Source organism: Paramisgurnus dabryanus, chromosome 3, assembly GCF_030506205.2.
Source record: "Paramisgurnus dabryanus chromosome 3, PD_genome_1.1, whole genome shotgun sequence".
Lineage (NCBI taxonomy): Eukaryota > Metazoa > Chordata > Actinopteri > Cypriniformes > Cobitidae > Paramisgurnus > Paramisgurnus dabryanus.
Window position 1 is genome coordinate 4,192,148 of NC_133339.1, and position 23,495 is coordinate 4,215,642.

Consider the following 23,495-nt stretch of genomic DNA (forward strand, 5'->3'; position numbering starts at 1 on the left):
TTACCATGTTTAACACATTCAATATATATATATATATATATATATATATATATATATATAAAATAAAGTTGAAGACTGCTGCTTTTACCTCCTCATTGCTCCTGACAAAAATCATTCAGGGCAAATGAAAGAAAGCAAAAGGTCTATCTCATTTTTGATATGACCGACCAACAGGCAATGAACAGAGTATTTAAACATGATGACAACCAATGACAGAGCAGAGGCAATAAATTACCATGACAACAAACAAGAAGGAAGTGGTGAATCAATGAATGTCCATGGCAACAAACAAGGAGACCATTTCAAAAGATTTAAACAGGTTAAAGAATTATAAAAAGAAGCGCAATAAGACAATAAACAAGTTCTAATGTTCTGCCACTATTTCTTATATTGTAAAAAAACTTATAGTGTATTACCATGTTTAACACATTCAATATATATATAAAATAAAGTTAAAGACTGCTGCTTTTACCTCCTCATTGCTACTGACAAAATCATTCAGGGCAAATGAAAGAAAGCAAAATGTCTATCTCATTTTTGATAATGACAGGACCTGGATGAATGTCCTCTTCACTGTAGTGACAGGATGTCATTTGCCAAACATCCAAAATATAAACATTAACATCCTTAAAAGCCCACCGTATGATTCTGTCCAACTGCAGAGAATACCAGTCACTGCCAAACACATCCTATTACAAAGACAGAAATACACCTTAGATTAAATATACATATATATACAAGTTTCTCTGTAAACGATTTTGTTTGATTATTAACTAACTTACCTTATAGCCGGTGTTTACAGTCTTGATTATAAAGGTAGTGTCTGGTGCCCGTTGTAACATATCTAGCACAGCTTTGCGGACCCTCATCACTCTTCGGGTGAAGTACTCGAGAGGGTATGTTGTGAAGTGTGGCCCCAGATTAAATACAATAACAGTGTGAGGTCCTCCAGTCAGATCATCAATCTGATTACAGATGTAGTGGATATTAGTCACTTGTGTTTTAACAAAGCGTAGAGGAAGACCATGAGACCTCCAGTGTAAGTCAATGTTGTTCTCCACATCCACTGCTATAAGAGGCCCTGCCTGATATTCAACATGATTGTTCATCCGCTTTAAAGCTGCAGTGAAAAACACCAACAATGATTATGATGCCCAAATTTGTATTTGTCATATGGTATCGACATATAAACCATGAACAGTGTTGGATGTAGTTACTAAATAATTAGTTACTGTAATTTAATTACTTTTCCCTTGAAAAAGTAAAGTAAGGGATTACTCTTATTTTTCCAGTTATTTAATTACCCGGCCCTGGAATATAGGCTAAAACATTTTTTTTCAGTTTTGTTTGTTTGAAAGCAGAGGGTCTTTTTTTCATTTGATATATTTAAATGTTTATATATTTATAGAAGATTTCCTGGAAGGCATTTTGTGAAACTTTTGAAAAAAATAAAAAAAAATGCTGTTGGGCAAACTTAAAAAAAAAAGCTGGCGGGGAATGAGTTAATATGATTTATTCGAGCCATTTCAAACCTTATCGTTGTATGATTTATTAAATAGGATTTAGAAAGTAATAAGTAATTAAATACTTTTTGGAGAGAGTAATTTGTAAAGTAATTTAATTACATGATTGAAGATATAATTAGTAACTAATTACTTTTTTTGAGTAACTTACACTGACCAAATTCACTAAAAAACTTCAAATCTTACTGAATCAGTAAACATTTAATGCTTTTAATTTATAGTTATTTAAGAGAATCTCACTTGGTTCTGCTTCCAGCAAGAAGTCAAACCACTGTCTCAAAGAAGAGTCTCCCATCAGGTAGATGTGTTTGTCTTTCAGGCACTGTGCTATTGTTCCGGCAGTAAAATGACGGGTGCTACACACAAAGGACTCCCAAACATCATCCAGATAAAACCCAGCTGGAACTGGTGAGTGCAAACCAGGACGACATTTCTGTGTTACATCTGCAGACAAAAGTTGAAATTGTACTTTCACAATGCCAAATTAAAGCTCCCGTTCTGCTGTATTTTTGAAGCTTTGATTGTGTTTACAGTGCGCAATATAACATGTGTTCATGTTTCACGTGTAAAAAAAACGCTTAATTTTTTACACAATTTATTTATCTCTATAGCCCTTTACTTCCTGCTTTAATGACCTCAATAAAAGAGTTTTTGATTAAACTCCGCCCACAGGAATACGTCAGTCGCCAGCTAAGCTCAAACGGCTCTGCTAAGCTAAGCTGCTGTCGAATCACAACCAGGGGCGCCGTAAGGGGGGCAAAGTTAGGACGATTCTAAGGGCCCATGAACTTTTGAGGGCCCCAGCCAAGGACTGTGCCGCACACGCAACCCCCTTAAGCTGAGCCCTCTTAGCTCCGCCCCGTCTTTACTCTGCGTTTTAGCGCCGTCTTCAATCCACGGTCTCACAGTGCGCGTGAACTTCAGAAGAGAACAAGGTGTGTGTATTTACTGCTATTTCCTATGATATCTGCATATGTGCACTTCCTTTCTATAAATTCAGTTTACACAATGTGACGCTGGAGCAATACAATGCAGTTTTCTTTCCACTGTAAAGTCTTCGCTCTGTTCACCCCAGTTTAAAAAAACACAAGGGGATTTACGTTCCCTGTTTTATGTTATGATTCTAACACGAAGTCAGCCCTTATAAGCTGTTTTAATTAACGTAGCCCGTATAAGCTAATTAACATAAACTAGAAATGCGATCGGTTACACACTGTTTTGTTTTGTAACGCAATATGCCAAGGAAGGATTTTTATGCAGTCGTAAATCGAGTTGGTTGTGATCAAACTGAAATGCAACTAAGGCTAAACTAGTCAAATTATGTATATTAAAGCTTCTCAACTTGCAACAGGGTTAAGAAATCAATGGAAATCTATGTCGTAATCTGCTATAGTTGTCATTCATTTCATTTTAGAGCCCCGTTGATTAAAAAACAGTCTGAAGAATCATTTAATAACAGTATAGCTGTTTTCTTAAAGAGTAACTAAACCCTAAACCGACTTTTTTTAGTTAATGATCTGTAAGAATGGGGTTTTATTAGTGCTGTTCATTGATTTTAGTAAGTTTTTTGACATTTGGATATAAAGTGTTTCAATACTACAATATATGGTGTAAAAACGTCTGAGTGGTGCCCTCTTCAGGTTGAACGGTGGCTACTGCAGTTGAATTTTCCTATTGAATGTTGGGTCCAAAAATGCCTCGTGATGTAAGCAGGTTCAAGCTCATCACGCCGCTTTCAGGCAGAATGTACATAGAAAAGATGCATTGTTGTTGTTCGCCATTTTTAAATGTTACAATGTCGTGTGTGTAACTAAGTGTATGTCACTAAGACTGTCTCTGAAAATCAGACTAAAGCCTCAAATCTTATTGTGAGATAAAAAGCATCACAGTTTAATTTCAAGCATTAATTTCACTATGATTTCAATCGCTGACATGACATTACTCAGTCAACATTAAAGAGTAACTAAACCCCTGGTCAGAGGCTGACTCCACCCACTGGCAATATTTGAAAAATGCAAGAAAAGTGGGCAAATCCCTACGAAGATAGAGGGGACGAACTAAGCTCGTACCAAGTGTGTGGTGAGATCGTAACAAGGGCGTGGTGAGCTTGAACCTGCTTACGTCACGAGTCATTTTTTGGACCCAACATCCAATGGGAAAATTCAACTGCAGTAGCCACCGTTCAACCTGAAGAGGGCAGCACTCAGACGTTTTTACACCATATATTGCAGTATTGAAACACTTTATATCCAAATGTCAAAAAATTTCTAAAATCAATAAACAGCACTAATAAAACATCATTCTTACAGATCATTAACTAAAAAAAGTTGGTTTGGGGTTTAGTTACTCTTTAAAGATATCAAGTTTATATTTTCACAAATGTTCTTTACATTATGTGGGATGATTTTATGTGGAAAACAGTAAATCACAAAGAAATACTTCAGCTGGGTTTTCACAGGCATGGTCACATTTATCTTTAATTTTTAAGAATGTTGCATTTTCTCTGAATATTTGATTTCATGTACTGTATTTTCAATTAAATTTGCATTGCACAATAAATTATCTTAGCTGCAGACATTTTAGGTATCTATAAATACTGATAACTGTGGTCAAAACAATAGCAAAATAAATAGTTCTGTATTATTAAATTACAAACAAAGATTTTGAATAGCTACAGTAGGTTGGATTGTATGTTTGGTACGAAATGGGTATGGGGGGGCCTGACCCCCTATTTTTTCATAGGGCCCAAAATTGCTAGCGGCGCCCCTGATCACAACACACTAAACAAACTACACAATCAGAACTCTATACGTATTTCTGAAGGAGGGACTTCATATTACTGTAGGCTGTAGATTTTGAAAGGGGAATTTTGTTAAAGAAAACATATATCGCCTGGCAGTGAACTTTGAGCTTTATCATTTTGCAGGTGTTATTTAAGCTCCAACAGCAACATTACACACTAACTAAAGTTTGAAAAATGGGATCAGGAAGAAGGTGACCTTTAAATAAATGGGTTAAGTAAACGAAATGCATTTCTACAAGTCACAGTTGAAACTGATAATGTGAAGCTATAGAAGCTGACAAAAAAACTTGTTTTCTAGCTGCAGGGTTTTTACGTTGATTAAAACCTGAAAATGCAGTATGAAGGAATGAAAAAACATGTCCACCCTTGAAAAATAAAATTATTTTCTGTAGTGCTAGCTAAGTTTCACAATATTTAATTTCATATAAAGACAATAATATTTATTAAATAAAGCTAATCACAAATGCATAGAAATCCATTGATCAATTCTTTACGTGGACTTTCTGACTTTCTGATTTATGTTGCAGGCAGTGTAAATTTATCACATCAGGTCTAAAAGGTTGCCTTACCAATTCCCACTGTTCCATCGGAAGGAAGAATCTTGATCGGTGTTCTTTGTCCATTGATTTCTTTGTTGGTTTCACTCCTGACAAAAATAACATAACTGATTGGTTTTTCCCTTCAGTGTTCAAACTAAAAAATGTTTAATGCGAAAATGTATTCTTACATAAACATTGTTTCTTTGTCTGTCACACGATTGTAATACCCGCCCATAGAGTGATAGATGTGAGCGCTGCATGGCAAGGAATTGGGTCTCTCACAGCGCCATTCTTCTCCATTGCGAGGATCTTTATAATCACAGCAGCAATCTCCAGTCCCCATCCTCTCCAGTCCATTCCTGTCCCACTTCACATTACACTTCACTGTTTCTGTATACCTGTTCCCATCTGGTCCTGGACCTTCAAAATATCCAAGAAAGTAAATTCTGTCAGAATCTGTGTCTCTGTGATGCTTGAGGACCTGCACCCCTTCACTGGAGTGGATCAGACGCACAGCCACCTGTGCCTGTCCAACCCACGGCAGAAGAAAACGCACAGAGTAAGAGCCATTGAGCAAATCCACCACCTCCCCAAACAAACTGGCCTGTGACAGAAAAACATTAGATCAGATAAAGATAAGTACTCAGTAAACATCACTGATAGAGTAAACATGTAAGAGGATTTTCAGTACCTTTGGGGGATTTTCGGATGAGAAAAGCTTTGCTTGAAAGAAATCTCCTCCATAACGTTTAGATTCATTGTTAAAGTCTCTGGCATGGATAGTAACAAAAAGCTCCTCTCCTATTTGGTAGCTGTCTTTCAGGTTCTGAATGATGAAAGTGGAGTGAGCCGCACTTGTACTCATTGACACATCTGTGATTGATCTGTCCGGTTCAGCCCAGTAGATTTCCTGCTGTAAACTGGAGTAACTTTCTGAACTGATTCCAATTTCAGAGTAAAATGATCTTAAATTTGACTCTGAGTTTTCTGAAGTGATTTCTATCAGAACATCAGCAGGAGGGGTGGAGAAGTTTCTGGAGTTGTAAAGTTTGGCAAAGTGCTGAAAAAAATGCTTGTTGGAGGTTGTTTTACATCTTTACTTCCAACGTAAGTCCATACAACCTACAAGGTTAATAATTATACTTATGAGGGTAAAATAACGTCAAAAAGATTTGCATGCGCAGGATCATATTTGTGAGAGTGTACATGACATTGCAAGCATAAAAAATAAACTTGCATGCGCAAAACCAATTTTGTGAAGGTGTAGATCAAGTTGCAAGCGTAAAAAAACAAGTTTTGCATCATTGTACTGTTAATCGTACAGTAAGTGTAATTCATGTCTTGTAAAACTGAAACTTCATATTTACACTAAATAAGTATGAACTGTATGCATCTGACCTCAGTTTTTCCACGCTTACACTTTTGCCACGGTTTTTGCGCTGAAATACTGCCAAAAGCATTGCAGGTCTGCAAACAGTGGTGTGCAATGAAAAACACACGTTCATGAACGGCAAATGTGAATTAATCGCGCAGAATCTGTCTCTGTGTGTAAAATAAACCAGTTTTAAATGACTTTTTCTATACGGAGGAAAACTATTTCCTGAAATAACCCGACATCTACTGGTCCCTCTGCGCTGGTGGGAAGGCGGGGCTATGAAATTAGGCTCCTGATGACTCATTGTTTTCTCTATTCTGATTGGTTCAATATAACGCCAGGAGTACTCTCAGTATCGTCCACGAGGCCATATTATTATGGTCTAGGATGGAGTACGTGGATGTATTCATTATTTTTAGTAGAACAGTGTAGCATAATTCCAAATTCAAACTATATTCTAGTTAACGTATTTCCTAAACAAGTTACTGTAAGATACTCTCACGGAACAACAACAGAAGTAACAAAATAGCTACGGTTATGAATGAAGCCTTATTAATGTGAGCAGTTTTACTGTAATGTATAAATAAAGTTCTAAGTAAAAACTAGCAGCAGTCTCCTAGTAAGCAAGGCAAAGCAAGGGTTGAGAAGAAAACTGGCGTTAAATTGAACCAATCAGAATAGAGAAAACAATGAGTCATCAGGTGCCTCATTTCATAGCCCCGCCTTCCCACCAGCGCCTGCAAACTCAAATCAGTGAGAGAATCGTGACAAAACTGCAAGCGCAGAGGGACCAGTAGATGTCGGGTTATTTCAGGAAATAGTTTTCCTCCGTATGCAACAAGTCATTTACAACTGGTTTATTTTACACACAGAGACAGATTCTGTGCGATTAATTCATATTTGCCGTTCATGAACGTGTGTTTTTCATTGCACACCACTGTTTGCAGACTTGCAATGCTTTTGGCAGTATTTCAGCGCAAAAACCGTGCCAGAAGTGTAAGCGTGGAAAAACTGAGGTCAGATGCATACAGTTCATACTTATTTAGTGCTAATATGAAGTTTCAGTTTTACAAGACATGAATTACACTTACGATTAACAGTAGTATGTTGCAAAACTTGTTTTCTTACACTTGCAACTTGATTTACACCTTTACAAATTTATTTTACGCTTGCAATGTTAAGTACATTATTACAAATTTTATCCTGCGCATGCAAATCTTTTAGGCGCTAAATTACCTTCATACTATACTGCTCTTAAAAGTGTCATGAAAACAAATGTATGCAAATAAGGCTACAGAGCCTTGCTTGGTCTCAAAGGTATGTACAGAAACTAATGACTGAATTAAAGATACACCTACAGTACATGATCAGACATGAATTTCAAATATTCAAAAGACTTATTTCTAGTCTTACCAAAAATCCTGTAATTCCAAGGCACAGGCCAGTAAACAACAACTTAAAACATCTCTCCCTGTGAACTGTGAAATAAAAATTTGTCATTGACATAGTGTTCATTAATTAGATGTTTGTAATTCTTTTGAAATATCATAACATATGTTACAATAAAGAAAAACATTCAATGATACTGTAATAAATCTGCAACTTTTCAAGAATAAGACAAGCCCATAGCATTTTGAGTTTGAAAAGTAATGTTATGAAAACTATTGGTAAGATTAAGAGATTAAATAGGCTATACGAAAACTAACATATTTTAAAATCTCAATATTACAAAAAAATGCATACAGGACCCCAAAGCGAGTTGTTTCATAAATGAAACCAGATGACAATACTTTATAATGTAAAGATATAATGTACAACATAAAATGTGTTAATAAAATAATATCATTTGCATCTGGTTAGCAGTTATACAACTTAGTTCTTCGTGATCTTATAAAAAAAGACATTAAAATGACTTAGGCTAATAGATTGTTCTATTAAATTCCATATTAAATGTAGTTAATGTTATTTAAGTATTTTATATAACTTACTGTGTAGGCTGCATGTTTTGAGGTTCATTTTGTTACTTAAAGCCATGTGTAACTTCAATGACATTCATGTATCAGTGTTTATAAGTGACATTGAAATCTGGGTCATCGTGTCTTTATCCAAACAATCGAAACATTTTAACAGCATCCCTTGAAGCTGTAAGACTGACACCAAATGGCTGAATCCAGAGGGAACTATTATCTAAAAAACATTAAATTCCTGTGAGAATCAACATCTGAAATTTTTTTCAGAGTCAAAGAGTTCACAACTAATTCAACATGATCTCACGAATTTCCGTGGCATAGTCACGGAATTTTTTGCTAATTTTTCCATGGCATTCTCATGGATCTCCGCATATTTCCGTGGCCCTGCCACGGACTTTCTTTTCCGTTGCATTCTCACGGATTGGTTACTCAACTGTTTTGTCCTATTTTCTTACAATTGTCGCTTCAGTTAAGAGTTAGATTTACATGAAATGACATCCCTACCCAAACCCAACACTAACCCCAATGCCAGGCGACAATTGATTAAAGTTTAGAAAATATAAAAGAATAAATCAGAAAAAATTATATAAACCAATAGTTAAAGTGACATACTAATGCAAACACCAAATCTAACCCTAAACTGAAGCGACAATGGTTTGAAAATAGGAAAAAGCAGTTGAGTAACTAATCCGTAAGATGCCATGGAAAAGGAAGTCCATGGCAGGGCCACGGAAATATGCAGAGATCCGTGAGAATGCTACGGAAAAATGAGCAAAAAATTCTGTGACTATGCCACGGAACTTTGTGTTCCAAGATGACCACCCCAATTTTTGGAGACACCTCACCAAGATTACTCACATCTGTTTCTCGTCTCCCCCTCTCCCTACACTGTCAAACCTGATAAGTTAACCATTTGAGGAAACCAATTGCCTCAAACCATGTGTTTTAAAACTTAAAGGTCACATTCTTCGTGATCGCATTTTTCAAACTTTAGTTAGTTTGTAATGTTGCTGGTAGAGCATAAGTTATAACTACAAAAAGATAAAGCTCAAAGTTCAATGCCAAGTGGTATATTTTCTTTAACAGTAGGTGTGTCACGATTCTTATTTTTAAACTAGACCTTATGAAATATAATATCTGACCTTGAACCCGGAGATGCCACAGCCGAAGTCCACCAAGCGAACTGAAATTAAACGTAGATTTATATGCCTCCTTTTAAACAATCAGATAGCAGCCGTCCACACGATCCTACATTTGGATAATTGCTTCCTGCATGAACTCTTTGCCCAACTGTGCAATGAACGGGTGATACATAGGCAAAGAAAACTATTTCTATTATGCATTTGGGCAATGGTTTCCTGGATATACTGTTAGCTAACATTGATCATGCAAATGGTTGTGGGAGATGGGTAGTGTTTGATGTGGCAGAAAGCCCAAGAGGAAGTGCATATAGTGCTCTGGTGGAGCATATAGCCAGTGTTGATTATTACTGTACTTTGTGGATCTTCAGCACTCTATTGGTAAAGTAATCAAGAGTGAGGTGAAGTGGATTAAGGTCCTCCAGACAGATCATCAATCTCATTACTGATGTACTAGATCACTTCTGTACAAATAACAAGGTGATATGAGACACAGCGATCTTTTAACAATATACATACTGGGAACTATATTCTCAGAAGACGAAGCACTGCTACTTGGGCGGAGTGATTTGCTCGCAGCACCCGAGAAGCCTCTGGTGAGGAGCAGAGAGTTCGGTCAAAGTTGTGCAAATCACTCCGCCCATGTAGCAGTGCTTCGTCTTCTGAGCATATAGTTCTCAGTATGTATATGGTTAAGATCGCTGTGTCTTATATCACCTTGTTATTTGTACACGGTGTGACTATACAAGTCACAACAGATAAATAGGAAAATGTTCGCGTTATTTTGTAACTTATTGGGAGCAGTTTGCTAGCTGGAGCCATTCCCAACATAGTGAGAAAACGTGCTCAACAGCTTGTCCGTTTAGATAACGACTTCCAGGACCAGTGGTGTAGGTAAAAACTGCTCATTCTAAGTTAATAAAAACAAAAAAGTTTGTCTGACCAACAACCATCGGCTGCTCCCGTTTAATATACTGCAATTTGATTATTTATAGGCAATTTAGGCTTACATTTAAATTTACACAACACATTGACTGATGGGCTAGAGACAGACAGATTATACATATAGTGACACATTAATAGATACATAGATATAATATATATAGACTATAGACTACAGTATATATAGATTAATAGATAGATACATATATAGATAGATTATAGATACATATATAAATACATAGATTATAGATACATAGATAGATTCATATAGATAGATGGATGGATGGATGGATGGATGGATGGATGTATAGATAGATAGATAGATAGATAGATAGATAGATAGATAGATAGATAGATAGATAGATAGATGGATAGATAGATGGATTTGGATAGATAGATAAAATGGAGGCTCCCCAGAAGAGATGTCGTACATCTGTGGTGGAGCATTTCCATTTAGAAACCCCAAATAAAGTCAGATGTGTGTATTGTGATCGGTATCTAACCTACTGCAACATACATCATCCATGATGCAGCATTTGAGGAGTACTCATCCTGCCATTTTGCAGGGTGCAGAGGATGGCATTCCCAATGTACCTAGGCCTGCTATTGACACTGCTGGGCCATCTAAGCAAGGTATGCATTGTTTGAAATATAATTATGCCCTATGCCCTACAACCTAATGTCCCAATCACAACTGCCAATCATGTTAAAAATAGCTTCAATGTGAATATAATATATTATAATATTGTGAGAATATACATTTTATAGGTCTACATATGAGTACCCAATATACTGCCAGTGACAACATCATTTTGGTTGTCCTATTTGTTGTAGTTGTACATTCCATTACATTTTTCTCTGCACACTGAGCATAAACATTCATAAGTATAAACTTTGTTTAGAAAGGTCTCCAAATAATGAACCAGAAGGCTATACTTTTAATAGATGTGCACTAATTGAAGCTTGCACAGGAAAAAGGAAATGCAACGCAGGAATCAACTATACAATTAGGTAGGCCACAATGACCATACTACCCATGTAATTGGCCATAACTGTCATATTATTGTCATATTATTAATCTGTTTTTCTCCTGTTTTGGCTCATAGGCTCACATCTGCAAGAAGGTCTTCACTCAAGATGTGGAGGTTATGAGAGTTTTAGAGCCTTGGCACTGGCTACACTGCTGGACCCAATGTGGCATTTGGAAATGCTGCCAACGTCCAGGAAGCTGAAAAGCACATCACACTGGAGTGTGCTTCGCTGATGCGTTCAAACACAAATCCAGGTGAGCAGTTTAAGTCTGTGTTATGTTGGGTAATCTGAATCATGTAATATATACTTCATATATGCCGTCAGTTTAGGATTTGTGACTAATTGCTGTTTTCATTTTTATTCAGAGCCAGAAATGTGAACATCAGACCCATCATCAACATGAAACAATATGGCCCATTTGGTTCAACTGTTTCATTTCTTCACAAAGCCTCAATCTGCCCATCACTAGATTAAAGAAGGCACTAAAACGCAGAGTAAAGACGGGGCGGAGCTAATAGGGCTCTGCTTAAGGGGGTTGCCTGTGCGGCACAGTCCTTGGCTGGGGCCCTAAAAGTTCATGGGCCCTTAGAATCGTCCTAACTTTCCCCCCCTGATGGTGGCCTATGAGGCAAAGGATTTTTGTTACATTTTTGAAATCTACAATATTTGTATTTCACATAAACAGCCAACGTCAGTGTTAAAGCTACACAGGTTTGAATAGTCTGTCAGACCACAGTCAAGCTTCAATTTCTTTTTATCCAAGTGCCTCCTCCAGTAGCTTGACACACACTTTGAATATGCAAATAAGAACTGTTTGTGGTAACTTAATGATTCTTTCAAACATAACATTTATAGCTGGCGACATATGGCCGTCTCAAGCATTGAGTCATTCATTCAGACAGCTGATGCGTGACAATGGTGTTTATAATGGGATCAGCTCTTGATAGCCCCGCTGTCCTGGACCAATTTAAAGCGATAGTTTACTCAACAATTAAAATTTTTGCATAATTTACTCAAGCTCATGTTGTTCTAAACACGTATGAGTTTCTTTACTCTGTTGAACACACAAATATTTTGATAAAGGATTGTAAGCACACTGACTCCCATATTATTTGTCTTTTCTACTGTGGAAATCATTGGGTATTTGTACACTCTAAAAAATATTATTAAAAAATATATTAAAAAAATATTTTAAAATATTGTAACTTTCACTTTCAATTAAAAGAAATTATTTGTATTTATGTATTGTAAAATGTTTAATGTATAATTAAGAAATGTAACCTTGGACCTTGCAAGCTTAAATGTAACATTATTGTGAAAAATGAAATAAAAAATACAATTATTGCAAACTTTGGAGCAAGATCAAATGAGTTTCCAGAAGTCACTGTGTGGCATTTATTTCAAATAAAAATAAAGTTTTATTGTTATTATTTTTTTATTAACGTTTAACTATAGCTCACTAATAGTCACACATGTAAGAAACAAAATGTTTTTTGTTTTCTGTGACTTTTTTATTTTTGCAAAGCTGCTAGAAAACAATGCACATTGTAAAAAAGCAGTGTGTATTTGAAATAAAATGTAATAGAGATGTTTATTCTGCATCCCCAAAGTATCACTTTTGTACCATGATCAAATGTCATTCACAATCATTTTAATCATCTTTAAAACAAAATGACTCATATAAGATCAATTATTTAACCTCATCAGACATTATAATACAAGACTCAGAACTGTTATCCTTGCAAATGGAGATAGCAAAGAGAATTAAATGAAGGGGGGGGGGCAATAATTGTGTCCAGTGTGTATTAAAGAAAAATACATTCTCATAATGTAATCTTCCCACCTACTTTTAATTGTTTTACTTCAATAAAACATTTTTATTTTGTTTTTGTTTTATTAAAGCTCAAAAGGAGAAACGATTTATTTTCACAGCTTTCTTTGCTCATATTTACCAAGGGGACCAATATTTTTTTCCACACCTACTCTAGGTCTTCCAAATCTATCTAAAGGGTATAATACTTTTTCTGCGTCCGGCTTGTGCACACACATGTCAGTGCAGCTTTCAAAGTATAGCCTACTCACTTGGGCTTCACCACGGCTACAGGTGGATGGCCGTGTTCAACACGTACATGTATGCAATACAATGATTTCTTGTTTGAATTATTACTCTACCAGGCCATCAGGGCAGCACTGATTCGCGACATTTACAGTACATTAAAAATTTTGGATAGATAAAGAAAAGTAGCAGATCCACCATTGCAAACAAAGTTTAGAACAAACGACAAGATAACAAAGAGCAGGAATCTATGGAGCCCTTTAGAGGACATGATTGTGGACAAAATTTAGGATGAGAGAAAAAAATTAACAGCTTTTGCGTTCCCCCGAGAAGCTTTTTGCGTCCTCTCGCAAAACTTTTGCGTTCCCCCGAGAAACTTTGCGTTCTCTAGCAAAACTTTTGCGTTCCCCCGAGAAACCTTTTGCATTCCCCTGAGAAACTTTTTGCGTTCCCCCGAGGAACTTTTTGCATTCCCTCGCAAAACTTTTGGGTTCCCCGAGAAACTTTGCGTTCTCTCGCAAAACTTTTGCGTTCCCCCGAGAAACTTTGCGTTCTCTCGCAAAACTTTTGTGTTCCCCCGAGAAACTTTTTGCGTTCGCTCGCAAAAAGAGCCTACGTTTTTGTGAGGACCCACAGTGCTTCACAGCGTCACCTGAGGCAGTTCATTAGGCAATGGCATCATTGATGCCAGCTGTTTGTAGATATGATATATAAATACCGTTTTTAAAGAATTATATGGTATTTCTTTGAATTTAAGTCCAACTTCAAAATAAACAGTGACATGTAAAGAGTCTTGCCTTAGATCACTCCAAAATGGTCTAGTATTGTCACTTAACTTATGCTGCTTGACTTCTCAGCATTAAGGTCATTATAAAAAAATATATTTAATATTTCAAATTTAGAAGTGGAGGTAGGTACACTGGGCTCTTGGCTTTAGGCGTACAGGTGCATATACAGGGGAATACACTGGGCTCTTGGCTTTGGGCGTACAGATGAATGTTCAGATAGGTACACTGGGCTCGGGACTTTGGGCGTACAGTTGAGTTTACAGGTAGGTACACTGGGCTCTTGGCTTTGGGCGTACAGGTGAATGTTCAGATAGGTACACTGGGCTCGGGACTTTGGGAGTACAGTTGAGTATACAGGTAGGTACACTGGGCTCTTGGCTTTGGGCGTACGGGTGATTATACAGGGGAATACACTGGGCTTGGAGCTTTGGGCGTAAAGGTGAGTATCCTAAGCTTTTTGCTGGAATGGATTCAACTTACAGGCATGTGGATAGGCGTACGTCGACTTTAGCTCTTCGAGGCTCAGGTAGCTGGAGAGGACGTTTATGAACACAGCAAACTTCTAGCCTTCCTCACTAGGACAGACTTCTAAAGAACACGTTGACTTCCCAACACGTAGTGGAACAGTCCCATGACGACACAGAGCCCTTGGCTCGAACCTGCAGACTGGCAGCAGACAAACACACAGATTCCTTTTAACAGTATAATAATTCAGTGAACATTTAGGGGGAGATACAACACCTCTTTGCTTCGGGGAAGAAGGACAGATGGAGATACAGGTCGAGACTGCTGCAATGTTGGGCCTAGCACGCCCACGGATGGTACCACAAAGGTGGGTAAGTTGAGGTAAGGCGCCACACCATGTACTGTACTGCCCGAGGGGGGCCAGTCTATTCCACTCTCCTCTCTTCCAAACAGCAGGGCAAGGGTTCTAGACATGGGTGGACATCTGGAAGCACTCAACAGGTATATAATGATACACAAAGACAGCAAGTACACTTCTTCCACACAGCAGGCAGTTACACGTTCTCCCTATTTCGATATTCCACACAATAATCACAGCAAATCCTTACTTCAACAGTTGCCACGCCACCACCAGGCGGAGGAAGGAGGTTAATGATTCGCAGTCGGGTGTAAATATATATGGCAGCCGCCCAACATCACCACTCCACTCTTCTATGACAGGGCTCTCTCTTCGGCCTAGGAAGTGATCTCTGACAACACTGACACAGCACAACACTACAATTTCTCAGGTGTACACACGTCTAAAGACTCACCCACCGCACTCCACACACTCACTGTGAATTAAGTTCAGAATCACAACGTTGGGCCGGGGCTATTGTCCTGGGTAGTCGAAAGTCTGGTGTAGAGGACGACCATGTGAGAACGTCGAGACCACGATCTTCACGCCCACTCCTTCCTCTTCTCGGCCGATTCCGGCTCACCCACCGATCCTTGACGCGGGTGGGGCCGCTCACACACTGATCGGACACACAGGGAATACACTGGGAAACAGTATTAGGAAGGGTGTCACTGGCAAGACAACAACAAGACGAATTCCAAGTAACTCACAGTTTCCTTTGACACTTAAAGCAACACCAAAGAGTTTTTTTTTACCTTAAAATAACGTTTCCAAAAAAGTTTCGGTGGTTCATCCACTCAAAACAGGGTGAATGGCACTTTCACATTTGCTTTGCAGCCCTCTATCGGCCAAAACCGCACTAAGTTTCCAACCGTCGGGTAGTGATCCTGTAGTTCGAGTGAAAACTACAAAAACTTGCTTTACGGCAGACCTACAATCCAATCAGAGCCAGCTATGCTGCAGTATTTACGACAGTGCTAATGAACAATTACGCGTCTAACCTGTAGGGAAGGGTTCCCCAAATCTTACCCTGGAGGGCCGGAGCACTAAAGAGTTTAGGTCCAACCCTAATCAAATTTACCCACCTGTGATTTTCTAGTGATCATGAAGACCTTGATTAGCTTGCTCAGGTGTGTTTGATCAGGGTTGGATCTAAACTCTGCACTGCTCCGGCCCACCAGGGTAAGATTTGGGGAACCCTGCTGTAGGGGGAGCAAAGAGCAATACTGTAACTCTTTAGTGTTGCTTTAATACTTCCCTCACTCTTCCAGATATTTGGTGTATCCAAGGCCAGTAATACAGCAATTTATCCATTCCTTCCTCTTCTCAATGCGTTTCCGGTGACTTCTCAATGTACATGGTCTCTTCAAGGTAAACAGTACAACTCAGCACAAATACTTCAAAAGGAATGATTTAACACTTAGCTCCGTTTTTCTTCAGCCCAAGCTTTATCATTGTACAGATATTATTTATGCTCCAACAGCAACATTACACACTAACTAAAGTTTGAAAAATGGGATCAGGAAGAAGGTGACCTTTATATAAATGGGTTAAGTCACAGTTGAAACTGATAATGTAAAGCTATAGAAGCTGACAAAAAAAAACTTGTTTTGTAGCTGCAGGGTTTTTACGTTAATTAAAACCTGAAAATGCAGTATGAAGGAATGAAAAACATGTCCACCCTTGAAAAATCAAATTATTTATGGAAGTGCTATCTAAGTTTCACAATATTTAATTTCATATATAGACAATAATATTTATTAAATAAAGCTAATCACATATGCATAGAAATCCATTGATCGATTCTTTACGTGGACTTTCTGATTTATGTTGCAGGCAGTGTAAATGTATCACATCAGGTCTAAAAGGTTGCCATACCAACTTGCACTGTTTCATTGGAAGGAAGAATCTTGATCGGTGTTCTTTGTCCATTGATGTCTTTATTGGTTTCACTCCTGCCAAAAATAACATCACTGATTGTTTTTTCCCTTCAGTGTTCAAACTAAAAAAAATTTTAATGCGAAAATGTATTCTTACATAAACATTGCTTCTTTGTCAGTCAAACAATTGTAATACCCGCCCATAGAATGATACACGCGAGCGCTGCATGGCAAGGAATTGGGTCTTTCACAGCGCCATTCTTCTCCACTGCGAAAATCTTTATAATCACAGCAGCAATCTCCAGGGGGACGAATAATTGTGTCCAGTGTGTATTAAAGAAAAAAACATTCTCATAATGTAATCCCCCTACGTTTAATTGTTTTACTTCAATAAAACATTGTAAATTATTTTTTTTAATTAAAGCTCAAAAGGAGAAATGTAGATTTATTGTCACAGCTTTCTTTGCTCATATTTACCAAGGGGACCAATATTTTTGTCCACAACTCTAGGTCTTCCAAATCTATTTAAAGGGTATACTTTTTCTGCGTCCGACTTGTGCACGTGTCACAGGTCGGGCGGACCACAGATTTAAAAAAGCCGCGCCCCTTCCTAGTTTCCACCTCGAGGAGGTCCCAAAGTCAACCCAATGACCAGACAACACAAGCGTGAATATAATTTTAAAAGACACTTTATTTAATTTAATTAAAATAGTAGGGAAAGGGGCAAGGGTAAATTAAAAATAAGGGTCTCTTCTTCTGCTCTCCAGGTGAGCCGGGAAGTAAGGGGGACAAAGAGGGACAGCAGGGCGTGCCTCCCACGCCTTGGCTCCTTGATCTCGTGGTGCCCTCCTTTTCCTCCTGGAGGCAGATTAAAACAAGGTAAGTGATGGTGCAATTGTGCGGTGCCCTGAGAGTCTTGTGTGCGACAGGCTGGTATTCCCTTGACGCTTTCCTAAGGGGGTGTTCAATAAGTACTCCACAGGTAAAAATGTGCAGGTTCCCTCCTTCTGCAAGTTGTACTGTAACACAGAGGATACGTAACACACACTGAGACTTTCACTCTCACCGTGACGACGTGCAGGTGAGTACCTCACAGGTATGGTGTCCAGACTCTCTCTCCCCCTGCAGACTTCAGCGCACAGGTATGATATGCATTTTCTCTCCTCCTGCGAACTTATAGCTGAAACACAGAGGGTTATGTAACAGACACTGGGGCTCTCACTCTCACTGTAACGACATACAGGTAAGTATCTCACAGGTATGGTATTCAGGCGCTCTCTCCTCCTTCGGGCTTAAGCTCACCGGTATGACATACAGGCTCTCTCTCTCTCTGCAGGTTTGAAGCTGTAGCACCGAGGATTTCGGAACAGGCACTGGGTTCCAACTCTCACCTAGTCGACTTATGACTACGTGCAGGTAAGTACTTCACAGGTGTGGTATTCAGGTTCTTTCTCTCTTCTGCGAGCTCGTAGCTGTAACGCAGAGGAATTATGTAGCAGACACTGGGGCTTCAACTCTCACCTAGTCGACTTATGACGACGTGCAGGTAAGTATTTCACAGGTGTGGTATTCAGGTTCTTTCTCTTCTGCAGGCTTGTGGCTGTAACACAAAGTATTAGGTAGCAGACACTGGGGCTTCAACTCTCACCTAGTCGACTTATGACGACGTACAGGTAAGTACTTCACAGGTGTGGTATTCAGGTTCTTTCTCTCTCTGCAAGCGCACAGCTGCGGCACAAAATGAATTTCGGTTATAGACCCAAGAGCTCACACTAGTTAGTCGGGTACCTCCTTATAGTAAGCAGAGGCGAGTTAGCTTTAGCTACTGCATTTCTTCACCCTTCCTTCAAAGTCTTCGTATCTCTCTCTGGTCATTCAACAGATACTAGCAACATTGGAAAACGGCTCATGAACAGTGGACTTACGGTGACTGTGCTTCACGGTGTGTAGTTGTACTCCAAACCTTAGGAAGGTAAGTCGTCGTGATCTCGCCTTCCCACAGGCCTCTGGTACTGCCAAGGGGAAATCCAACCCCGTCACGCCGAGCCGAACGCTGCCCTCTCCTCTCTTCCACTTCTACTACAGAGAACTGGACAGGGGCGCACCTTTGAAGAGGCTCCGTGACAGGTGAGGTCTAATCTTCACCACCGTTCCTATAACAGTACGAATGTCTTCATACACCCAAACACTTGTTATTGTGGATTTTACTCACAGCAGTCCAAGAAGTCGATGTTCTTCACCCCCGTTTCACTGAGCCAGGCCGGAATCCAACAGATGACCAGGATGGACGACACAACAGAAGCTTTAATACAGGATCACACATACAGCATATATAATGGGTTGGTTTACCCTTCTCCACAGCCTTCCGTTCTCCCACGGCGAATTCAACGAAGAGAGGGGGGGCTACAGACAATTTAAACACAGCACGCCACTGCACTAATTCAAAGTGTATTCTCACAGCAAAAGCACAAACTCACCCACAGCATTCTTTGTGCACATGATGGTCGCAACCCCGTCTTCCCCGGGTTTCACCTGAGACTGGTTGGTGTGGGACGTGAAGACCAGCAAAATAGATGTCGCTGTGGCGCCCCATCTCTCTCTAAGGACCGTTATCCTCCGGCTCTCCCACCACTCTGCTCCGTGGCAGGGCCGTCAACCTGAATACTACGAACTCACAACACACGTTGGGCAAAACAGCTTCACAGTACACACTGTATCAACCACTGAGTACTCACAATAGTTTAACGATGACCTTCTTTGTCTCTTTTTCCTACAGACCAATGGAATCCTCTTCTCCCGTATGTAAATACACCACTCGGATCCTCATCAACGACACTTGCGGTAAGCCATTCCCCTTCAATGCTCAAAACACAACAGTAATGCACATAAATCCATTCGTATCCAACTCTTCAGGGTTATCACTTACTTAGCCGCTGGCTCTATGTTCTTCCTCTGCTTTATTCCCAGTAAACGACTTCTTACTGTTTCCAGCGTGACAGTGCCCAGGTCCTTTCTCTCTATCACTGAATCGGCTTGTATATGTCATGGTTCTGCCAGCTTATCTTGTTTAATCTAGTCTTGTGGCAGAATCATGACATCCCCATGTTTTGTGTGAAAGCACTGGCTTGCCATGTGCTTTCTGTCTTGTCTCCTGACCCCGCCCCCTTGTTTCCTCGTTAATCATCCCATTATTGTTTGATTCATGTCACCTGTTCCCCTTTGATTTGCTCCCTTATTTAATACCCTTTTGTTTGCTGTCCTGTGCTCGATCGTCTGTTTACATGGTGTTTGTTCCTGTGAGTATTCTGCAAAGTTTAGTTGAGTCAGGTCAAGTCTAGTTCATTGTGTATTTAGGGTCTAGTCAAGTTTATTGTTTAGTGTCATCCTGTCTAGTGTTGTATATATATAATCTTGTCTAGTTTAGTGTTCACTTTACCCATCCTGTTTATGTTGTTTTGCCCCCTTGTGGGTTTTTGTTTTCTGTTTTATTAAATAAATCCATTTGAGTTACTTCCTGTCTGCATCTGGGTTCTGTTCATTCCGAATTCCTGACAGAACGATCGAGCCACTAAGAACCCAGCAGACAGTAAGGACCCAGCTGAGCGAGCCCGCCAGGCTCATCGTTTATTCGGTCTCCGCCAGAGGGAGGCCGATGTCTTGAGCTTTGCGGAGGATTTCAGGCGGGCAGCGAAAGACACACTCTTCACCCAGGATGAGCTGAAGGTCATCCTTAATCGATGTCTCGACGAGCCTCTTAAGCCGAGAGAGATGAGGATGCTGAAACCCCTGGAACTGGAGGACATGATCCGCTTCGTCGGAAACCGGCCAAAGTCCAGGGTCTCGGCCAAGGCTGCACCGCCTCCACCCCTGCCTCCTTTTCTGGAGGGTCTTGCAGTAGGGGTTCTGATGTTTGAGGACCCGGTGGTCACCACTCCAGCGCCGGAGAGCCCTGCGCAGTCTGCCAACATCCGAGGGAAGCGCGAGCGGAGAACATCCTGGGAGTCGGCATCCGAGGGGTCCTCTACTGAGCTTGCCACTCCCACCACAGCGCTCATCCCACCTGGCTCGCTCACCGCGCCATGCCCGCGCAAAAAGAAGAGGAGGAAAGGGGTTGTGGCATCCCAGCCTCAGCCTGCGCACCCTCAGCCACAGTCCCAGCTGCCGCTGCCCTCAACGCAGCCAGCCAAGCCGCCGCTGCCCTCAACGCAGCCAGCCCAGCCGCCGCTGCCCTCAACGCAGCCAGCCCAGCCGCCGCTGCCTTCAACGCAGCCAGCCCAGCCGCCGCTGCAGCCCCTGCCGTCTGCGCAGCCGCCGCTGCAGCCCCTGCCGTCTGCGCGGCCACAGCCAGCTGCAGCGCCCTCTGTTTCAACCCCTGTCTTGCCTCCGCTGCCGGGTGCAGTGCCCCCTGTCTGGACTCCCAAACCTTGCCCTGGACCACCTCCTACAAACTTTTTTGTTCCCCCGCCCTCTTCCACACTGCCTAGACCTCCTCATATGAACTTTTTTGTTCCCCCACCCCCCCTCCCTTGTTTGTTATTTTTATTATGTCATCCAAACCCCTATATATTGTATTCTTGTCTGCCCTTGATTTTGTTTGTCATGTTTTCGTGGTGTCTGTCAATCAGTCAGTCTGTCATGTCTCGTGTTTAGTGTTCCCCTAGGGAGCGTCTGGTATACGCTCCTTAAGGGGGGGGGGTTATGTCATGGTTCTGCCAGCTTATCTTGTTTAATCTAGTCTTGTGGCAGAATCATGACATGCCCATCTTTTGTGTGAAAACACTGGCTTGCCATGTGCTTTCTGTCTTGTCTCCTGACCCTGCCCCCTTGTTTCCTCGTTAATCATCCCATTATTGTTTGATTCATGTCACCTGTTCCCCTTTGATTTGCTCCCTTATTTAATACCCTTTTGTTTGCTGTCCTGTGCTCGATCGTCTGTTTACATGGTGTTTGTTCCTGTGAGTATTCTGCAAAGTTTAGTTGAGTCAGGTCAAGTCTAGTTCATTGTGTATTTAGGGTCTAGTCAAGTTTATTGTTTAGTGTCATCCTGTCTAGTGTTGTAGTATAATCTTGTCTAGTTTAGTGTTCACTTTACCCATCCTGTTTATGTTGTTTTGCCCCCTTGTGGGTTTTTGTTTTCTGTTTTATTAAATAAATCCATTTGAGTTACTTCCTGTCTGCATCTGGGTTCTGTTCATTCCGAATTCCTGACAGTATATACCACACGAACACCGCAGCTCCAACAATCACCCCAAACACAAGACGCCAACTTCCTTCACACGACCACGCCGTCCTTTCGCCCGGACCAGCCCCGCACTCTTTCCGCCCGCTTTCTAGCGGTCGCCGGATCAGCGGAGCCTGCGGACTCTTTGGAGGCTGGTCTTTGTTGTGTTGCCCAAGGCGGAAGTTAACTCGCCCGAAATCGACCCCCTTCTGCTTCTTCAGCCCGTCTTTTAAGTCTGCCTTAATCATATCACCCGCCCAGTCAATAATCGCTGCCTCCTTTGCACACCTGTAATGAATCTGGCTTGATTTCGCTGCCATGGAAACCCAGGAAGGGCGGAACCTCTCCTCTCTATTTTTGGTTCCGCCCTAAGTCACCTTGTGACACACCCACACGTCCGCGCAGCTTTCAATGCTTGCCTTTGTGTTATTGTTATGGTGCAGTGTCCTGTCTTAACATTTTCGCGTGCATACTCTGTTGTACACAGACTACCCTCCTGAAGATGAAAATGGCGTTATGCGGATGGGGCGCGTACAGCCCTAGTATAAATTCGGCTTCGGCTTTTCATACAGATGGTCCATGAAAATCATTGTTTCATGACATCTGTCTACTTACAGTCACATGGTGATTTGTTCTCTATCACGATACTTCATTTGACTTACAAAAATTCAAGATCAAACAATACACCATGATTTTGACATTGTTTGTTAATGGCTCTGCACAACGTGACACAAACAATGCCAAAACAGAGCAGGGTTTGCTGTTACCAATTTTGAAAAAAATTTCTTTCTAAACCCGCCACCCCCTTATCCCCCCATTTTAAACATAGTATAACTATGATTTATCACACCTGATAAAGCAATAAAGAAATCACTTAAATAGGACCTGCCTGACAAAGTGAAGTAGACCAAAAATCCTTAAAAGCTGCACATCATGTTGAGATCCAAAGAACTTCAGGAACAATTGAGAAAGTAATTGAGGTCTATCTGCTGAAAAAAAGGAAAAACTTGAGAAACTGTTTCGGGCGTGGCGGACATCTTGAGGAACTGGTTCGGGCATGGCGCCCACCTTGGGAACTGGTTCGGGAGTAGCGGCCATCTTGCATACTGCCCCCCCCCCCAAAAAAAATTTTTAGTGAAAGGGGACGCCACTAAAAGCAGAGCATAGTCTATAAATTGACCTTTAGTGACCTTCAAGGACATTACAGTTTTTTTACTGTACACTCTAAAAAAAATGTAACCCCGGGCTGGATAACTAGGACAGAACACATTTCTGGGTTAAAATTACCCAAATAATGGTTGGTTTTAACCCAACTGCTGGGTTATTGTTAATCAACCATGTTGAAACAACCCAGCAGCTGGGTTA

The 23,495-nt window shown here is 40.5% G+C and overlaps 1 pseudogene; it reads right to left on the reverse strand.

Annotated features, from left to right (window-relative positions):
• Positions 1–39: 39 nt before the first annotated feature.
• LOC135733758 (NXPE family member 3-like) lies at positions 40–9,792 on the reverse strand (annotated as a pseudogene).
• Between the last annotated feature and the right edge of the window lie 13,703 nt (positions 9,793–23,495).